This window comes from Phaenicophaeus curvirostris, chromosome 4, assembly GCF_032191515.1.
Source record: "Phaenicophaeus curvirostris isolate KB17595 chromosome 4, BPBGC_Pcur_1.0, whole genome shotgun sequence".
In the NCBI taxonomy this organism is placed as follows: Eukaryota; Metazoa; Chordata; class Aves; order Cuculiformes; family Cuculidae; genus Phaenicophaeus; species Phaenicophaeus curvirostris.
In genome coordinates this window covers 53,774,336-53,782,536 of record NC_091395.1, presented here as the reverse complement: position 1 = coordinate 53,782,536, position 8,201 = coordinate 53,774,336, and the positions used below count along the sequence as shown (strand labels likewise).

General features: G+C 40.2%; 1 protein-coding gene across 3 annotated transcripts in view; it reads left to right on the top strand.

Moving 5' to 3' along the window:
• The first annotated feature begins 4,129 nt into the window (after positions 1-4,129).
• The window catches only part of N4BP2 (NEDD4 binding protein 2), a 310,347-nt gene continuing 306,275 nt past the window's right edge, over positions 4,130-8,201 (top strand). For all 3 annotated transcript variants that reach the window (XR_011337380.1, XM_069856131.1, XM_069856130.1), the window contains exon 1: positions 4,130-4,216. The gene's annotated coding sequence lies outside the window, so the exon portion shown is untranslated. The remainder of the gene's footprint in view (positions 4,217-8,201) is intronic.

The following is an 8,201-nucleotide window of genomic DNA, read 5'->3' as shown; positions in this document are numbered from 1 at the left end:
AGTTAAAAAAATTCTGGTGCTTCAGCTTTGTCTCAATGTGCAACAAACTTTCATTTAGAGTCACAGAGCTGGAAACCGTATGAGGCTGTTAGGAGAGAAGTGGCAGCTCGGGATCACGTGAGAGGGGTGCTGTCTGCATCACAGACTTGAGGGTTTTAGGCAGATCTTAGGTAGGAAGAGATACTCCAGATAGCTAGCCAGACAGTGCTGCCTTTGAGTTGTTTTGTGTATCCCACACAAGGGAAGGATGTGGAGCTGGGAAGTCTTTCTCTGTGGAAGCATCAGAACCGAGACCTGGTTGCATCGCAGGAGCTGAGTTAGCTGTCTACATAGGTTCTGAGGTCTGAGTTTTTGACAGCCACTTCTCTTTGTTCCCAGCTGTGTTAGAGTTCCAGTGTCATCTGTGAGAAAAAAGTAAAACTGGCTTCATTTGCATCAACAGCTAAAGTGAGCCCAGATTTGAGGACGTAGCATTTGCGCTTATTGCTAGTCCTGACTGCTGCTTGTGCAGAAAACTAAAGAAATATTCTTTAAATGTTTTGCTTTTCCTTCCTCAGTAATGCCACCTGTGTGTGTGTGCCTGTAATAAGCATCACCTGTGATCTTCAGTAATACCCTTCTTTTATAGTATCTTCTAATCTTGATGGAATTGGTCCTCAGCCTGGCTGCCGCCCTTTTTATTGGCTTTCCAAGCACTAAAATAAATGTTCACTCTTTGGCCAGGTCTCAGTCACAGGAAAGAAAAACATCCTTATGAAACAGAAAACAGTAATACAGCAGAATATGGCAGTATTAAAGTTAACCTCATTAGGAGAGTCAACTTTATAACGTTATATTTTCCTTTCTTCTTTAATCAGCCTCAAATATTTTGTGCATTAGACTATATTGTAGCTTCTTCATTAGATCTTACCAGAGTTGCAATTTTTAAGAGATTTAAGCTATGTTCAGCAATTCAGAGGGATACCAAGTCTTGAATTACAAGATCCAGGCGCTGCTGTCTGTATGAAGGTTTTTCAGAAACAAATATAAAAATTCATCTAGGGAAGATGTGAAAGGAAATTCTGTTGTGCTGAGGAACTGTAATTTTGCAGAGTTGTGTTACTTTTATTCACAGCCTTTTGGCCTGACCTTCGGCCTGACCTCTGGAAACATGATGTGGGCAATTTGCAACTCCATCTTGCAGGAGCTCTCTTTTCTTTTCCTACATACCTCTCTTTCTCTTGCTGTTTTATATCATGGAGTAGGAATACAGTCTTATGAAGTCCTGCTGATTCCAGGTGTGAAACTGTAGAAGCAGCACCATAACCAGAAGTCTTGTCTCCTTCGTTGCAGCCTGTTACGTTGCTCTGGGGCTGGGCTTAGGTCACAGCAAAGCAGTTAATCTATGTGGAGTCCCTGCTGGGGACAGTCCAGGTAGCCCGAGAGCTCTGCCTCAGAAGATCTCCCTCTCAAGCTGAGTTTGGCATGGGTGTAGGCAACCCTTCAGCATGCTCAAGCAGGGCTGTGAGCTGCATGGAAGGCTACCAAAGAATGTAGAAGGGAGGCTTGAAAAGGGTCTGATATCTCTTAAGCTCTGCTAGCGCTGGAAAGACATTTTGCAGGTACTCTTATTTTATAAAAAAACCCCCAAAACAACACCAAAGCAAACCCCAAGGATCAACAGGCTGCCTATTTGCACCCTGCATAAACACGAGGCCACTTTTTTTTTTTTTGCCACATCCCAAGGTTTGACCTTCATGACACAGCAAAAGGAAGGTGAGCACAAAAGTAGTTCTTACCAAGCAGACTTGCTGCTGGAGAACGTGGTTGCTGGTAGCATTCTTCCACATGCCTTAATGCAGGAATCATTTGCACCCAGCAGGAGATAGGCCCGTCTTTGAGAGCACACCTTTCTAGGAGCTAATCCTCACCTGTATGGAGGGCCTCTAGCAAGAGCAGCTTCCCGACTTAAACCGTGAGCTGTGGAGTTCCATAGCTTCTGTCACCTGCAAACACCTGCTAACTGTTACTGCATGTTAACTTGTGACATGGCATGTGGAGAAGACCCTTTGAGTCTTTCCTAGTGAACAGGGTTCTGCTCTTCCTGAAAGTTTTATTTGCTTCTGAAGGATGAGTTTGTGCTGGTTTTGTACTCTTGAACTGTGTGTGTACTTGATGGACAAGATGGTTTGTTTGCTTGTTTTTTTTACTCAAACCGAGATATATTTTCTGCTGCTGCCTCAAAAGAATCTGTTCTTGGTCCAGGCCATGCATAAGGCTTAAAAATCACACAAGTGGTAAAAAACCCTAGCAGAGCAGATTGCATAAATCAAGTGGTTTGAGATGTGTCATCATCTTGCACTTTGACAGAATTTTGTGGTGACAAAGAAGTCCTTAGTTAAAACTGTTGAAATACCCAAGGCCCTTGGAACACCCAGTAGGAATAACACTGAGTGGGAGAAGGGAAAGTATGGAAAAGATACTAGAAGTGTTTTTAAAAACACTTTGTCTCTAGCTGGGTATAGATTTTCACATTAAATGACAAAACGTTTAGCCTGTTGCTGACTGCAGGCAGAAATGGAAGAACACAAAAGACTCCCAAACAGTTTGCTGCTCTTAATGCTTATTGAGAAAAATCTGCTGGAAGGCATTTCCTTTTCTTCTTCTTAACTTTTTTACCTTGTGTTTTTTTTAGAGAAGGGACTTGAATGTTGTCCAGTAAAAAAGCTTCTTGTTGTATTTGTACAACTGTTAAATAAAACTGGGGGTCTTGATTTGATTTCCTTGGCTGCTTCATTTCTCTTATGCTTGTATTTAAATACGTATTTGTTTTGCTCTGTTCATGAGACTTTAAAGCACACGTGAACAGATGAGGACATAACCTTTGTATTTTAATGCATGTGTTAGTAGAGTCTGATTCAGAAAGCAAATACCTGATTAGTGGAAATAATGTAGCATTATTCTGTTATCAGGTACGCTTCAGCCTTTTTGTTCTATTCTAGGCTGAGTTTGTATTCACACTTGAAATGTTCTGTAAAATTCAGCCTTTCTTGGTGTGATTTTTGTGGAGTCACGTGTTTGAGAGTGGGGTGAATAGCATTTTCCATCTGCAGCCTGTCCTTTACTTTGTCAATTTGGATCCTCATCATCAAGTTCTTGCTTATGTGAAGTGCTGTGTATGTTCTTATGACAATTCTTAGTGTTTTAGAGCAGTTGAATGAGGTTAGATGCAAAATGGGGGACAGGTTTCTCCATCTCTTGTGCAGATTGTTACAAGGTAGTTGAGTCCTCAACCTGGACAGCAGTGTGATGGGATATTTGTGTGACAGTATTCTTTACCTGATTTAGGTGTGTATGTCTGTAGGTTTGAGTGAGGTTTTTTTTGTTTGTTTTCTTAAAATTAATTATAATTTGATTGAAAGCACAAGACTTGTTAGGAGAGTGAGCTCTAGGCTAATATTTATACTGGAATTAAGTTGGGCTTTGAGTAGATCTGACATCTTCAACGTGTGCACAGTGGATTAGGAGTTTGCAGCCTCTTCGATGAACAGAAGTACATTCTTTTTTTTATTTTTAGCATTGGTAGAGCATCGCAAATTAGTGGTGTATCTCTAAGTAATATATTCTGATTTTGATGTACCAGGTTTTCTTTGCCTAATTCCCCACATGATGGAACAAATCTTTTCTTTACCGGTATGGAAATGTAAGCCTTTTCAAGATGGTTAAGGATTGTGGTGAAGAACCAAGTGGAATGGCAAGTGAGGAAACTTACTCTTCTATTCCTATCTAATTCTGCTTCCATTATGTTGTTTCTTTACCTGATGTAAGTGATTTTTTTAAGATGAGAAATCAGTAGCTGAAATCAAGTAGATGTATTCTTAACCTTAGGAAAATTTACATTTGAGCTCAACCTGTTGAATACTTTGTTAGTAAAATGTTAGCTGTGTTTAATCTACTAAAAACAATAATGTGTATTGCTCAGTGTTAAAACTTTGCTTTGAGTTGTGTGGTACATGAGCAAAATATCCATTTTAATTTCTGTTCTGAACATTCCTTTGTAACGAGGGAGTGTCCACTTTTTGCTGATGTCTAATTTGTACGTTTGAAAGTATGGTATCCTGACAGAAGTGTGCCTTATATTTTTTAACAGCACATCTTTATTAAAACGTGCCGTCAGTGGTGGTTTTGGAAAGATGAGAAGGGACCTACTGCAGGGCAGCTCAGCGAAGCTGAAAATGTAAGTTCTCTGTCATTACTATTTTATTTGAATTAAAAATATAGATTTTTTTTCAGCCCCAGCATGTCAGTATGTATGTATGTGTGTGTTTTTTTTAAAAGCCAGAAGATTCAAATGAACGTTACGTGATAAATATTTTATGTATTTTGAAATTTAAAAATTGGTTTAAAACCCCAAAAGCCAATGCCAAGAGCAAACCAAAACCAAAAAACAATCCCCAAACCAACTTTTGATATGTATGAAATTAACTGAATTGATCAGAGAAATTTAAAAGTGTATACAAATCGGGCAGCTTTGGTCGTATTGATTGAATGTTACATCGTGTCAAGGCTGAAGGCTTCTTTTGTGCCTAAAAAAGGAAAAGAAGTAATATTGATAACTTGTGTCATCTGAACTTGATTACAGTTAAAACAGAAATGTCCCATGCTGTGAATGCTTTAAATATACCTTGAATAGTGGTCAGAATATTTTTCTGGTCTGTTTGCTTAAAAAATAAATTCTTGTAATGACTTTGAAAAAATATATTCACTGCTTTGTGAATATATGAACACTGATTGTTTCCCAGTGGGGTATCTCTGATTTGACTTACTTGGAGGAATCCTGTGGGATAGGGCACTAGAAGGTAGTGGGGTCCAAAAGAGCTGGGCAGTATTCAAGCACTTCTTCCTCCTGGCTCAAGTTTGATGCATCCCTAGGTCTAAGAAATCAAGCAAAGGAGGCAGAGGGCCTGCATGGATGAGTAAGTAGCTTCTGGAAAAACTCAGCTGGAAGAAAGTTTACAAAGAGTGGAAGAAAGGACTGGCCACTTGGCAGGAATATAGGAATGCTGTGAGTGTATGTAGGGATGCAACAAGGAAGGCTAAAGCCCACTTGGAGTTAAATCTGGCAGAGGATGTCAAGTACAACAAGAAGGGTTTCTTCAAGTAGCAGTATCAGCAGCAAAAAGTACTCTAGAGAAAATGTGCACTCACTCCTGAATGAGGTGGGTGCTCTGATGACAGAAGATGCAGACAAGGTGGAGTTGCTGAATATCATCTTTGCTTCAGTCTTTACTGCTAAGGTCAGCCCTCAAGATTTCCAAATGCTGGAGGAAGGAGAGAAAGTCTGGAGAAAGGAAGACTTTCCTTTGGTTGAGAAGGATCAAGTTAGAGATCATCCAGGCAAACTGGACGCTCACAAATCCATTGGGTACACCCATGAGTGCTGAGGGAGCTGGGAGATGTTATTGCTAAACCTCTCTCAATCATTTTCAAAGCATCATAGAGAACATGAGAGGTGCCTGAGCACTGGGGAAAAGTTAATATTGCTTCAGTCTGTAAAAACAGCAAGAAGGAGGACCCGGGAAGGTACAGGCCAATCAGCCTCACCTCTGTCCCCAGAAAGGTAATGGAACAACTAATCCTGGGCGTCATTTCCAAGCATCTAGGAAAAATGAAGGTTATTTAGAGTGGTCATTGTGACTTCACCAAGGGGAGATCGTGCTTGACCAATCTTAGAGACTTCTGTGATGTCATTCATGACTGGCTGGGTAGATGAGGGGAGAGCAGTGGATATTGTCTACCTCAACTTCAGTGAGACTTTTGGCACTTTCTCATAACATCCTCAGAAGTAAGCTTAGGAAGTGTAGGTTAAATGAGTGGACAGTGAGGTGGATTGGGAACTGGCTGGATGGCAGAGTTCAGATTGTTGTGATTGGCAGTGCAGAGTCTGGTTGGAAACCTATAGCTAACGGTGTTTCCAAGGGATCAGTACTGGGCCCACTCTTGTTCAACATCTTCATCAGTGACCTGGCTGAAGGTGCAGAGTGTGTCCTTGGCAGGTTTGCTGATGATAGAAAACTGGGAGGAGTGGCTGATACACCAGAAGGCTGTGCTGCCATTCAGTGAGACCTGGACAGACTGAAGAGTTGGGTGGAGAGGAACCTGATCAAATTCAACACAGGCAAGTGCAGAGTCCTGCACCTTGGGAGGAACAACCCCATGCACCAGTACAGGTTAGGGGCTGACCAGCTGCAAAGCAGCTCTGCGGAGAAGGACCTGGGAGTCTGAGTAGGCAACAAGTTGACGATGAGCCAGCAATGTGCCCTCGTGGCCAAGACGACCAATGGTGTGACCTCCCTAGCAAGTTGAGGGAGGTTTTCTTCCCCCCCCCAGCCCCACCCTAGTGAGGCCACATCTTGAGTATTGTGTCCAGTTCTCAGCTCCCCAGTTCAAGCAAGAAAAGGAACTACTGGAGAGAGTCTAGCGAAGGGCCATGAAGGTGATTAGGGGACTAGAGCATTTCTATTCATCTTCTTTACTTTGAGGGTGACCAAGCACTGGAACAGCCTGCCCAGAGAGGCTGTGGAATCTCTGGAGCTATTCAAAACCTGCTTGGATGCATTCCTGTGCAACCTGCTGTAGGTGTACCCACTTTAACAGGGTGGTTGAACTAGATGGTCTCCAAAGGTCCCTTCCAACCTGTACCATTCTGTGATTAAAAAAGCTTTGTGTAAAAATAACTTTGTATTAACTGTCTAGCTCTGCTAAAGTAATTTAGTACGTATCTTCCTTTATTATGTGTGTTCCGTCTCTGCTAGAGTACTACCTGTTTCCTTCTATTCGTGTACCTGAGTTTATATGTGTAATAGGTCTTGCAGCCAGTCTACTCTACTCCAGAGTTTTGACACATCTTGAAAATGCAAGCTACTAAGTCTGATTTCTAAGAAGACATCCGAGTATCAAAGACATGAGATGTGCCAGGTGTTCATCAGATCTTTATTCAGCAACTGCATATACATTTTCCTATTACACTGAAAATGAAATAATGAAAGTTTCAAGCCTGAAACTTAAACTGTTTTCCCAGAAATTTTAGAACAGTCAGATCATGCCTAATATTGTTTTATAGTGGCTTTTGTTTGATTTTGTAAAAATTCAGTTTTTCAATGACAATGAGTTCTTAGAAATCAAGGGAGGATTTCTAGCTGTTGGTATGGAAAACAAATGTTTAGCTGGACGAATTTAATGTAGTCTCAGTGTAAACAGAACTCATGCATTTTCGCTTTAATTTTAGAAAATGAGTTTGTAGCCTGAATTATTTTTTTTAGTTTCTTCAAAGTTCTAGGCAAATTCTTTACAAGTTTGCTGATATAGCAATACTTTGCCATGTGGTGGCTTGTGTATGTCAAATTTGTCTTAGCAATTATGTCCTAACATAAATGAAATCAGCTCTTTTAGAAATAATAGATTTTATTTTGGAGCGTGCCTTAAATTTTTGTTTGGATGGTTTAAATGTTTTAAATTCGTTAGATCGTGTCATTAAAAAGCACACTTCGAGTTTTTCAGAGGATAACTTACAATTAAGTTAAAGTAAAGTTGCAATTTACTTTACCTGTGTTGGAGCTGGGAGAGTTTTGTTTAGTTTTCACATTTTTTCCCCCTTAATGTGAGGACTCTGACCATGATGACTATTATACTCCTGATATTTTGTATTAATTCCTTCTATGAATGATTGTAGTAATGAAAATAAAACGGAACCTTTTGAAACACGTTTGCAAGGGAATTTCTTTGCAGCAAATACAATGATTTAAATTCACTCTGATTTATGGAAGAGTTTTCTTATAAATCTTCCTAAGACTGTAATGCTTTATCAATTTAGGTATGAGAATGCAAAAAAATTGAAAGGGAGAGGGGGAAAAAAAACTTGCATATTTTTCTTCTGTATAGCTGACAGACATTTTATTTATTGGAAACACTGATCATCTATCTTTCTTTCCCCTAGGGAATTATAAACACTTTCTTAGAACTAGTTTATGAAATGATTGGTTTTGCTTTCACTGGAAAAGGAAGTTGAATGTTGTTAGTAAGATGCTAGGATTGGGACTTGAGATTTTGGCCCATCCTCTTGCAGTTAGTGCCAGGTGAGCCACTTCTCTCCACTTCGTCGTTCTGTCAAACAGGAAGAAAAAAGAAGATTGGTTACATCAGTGCCTGCCTGTTTCTGTAGT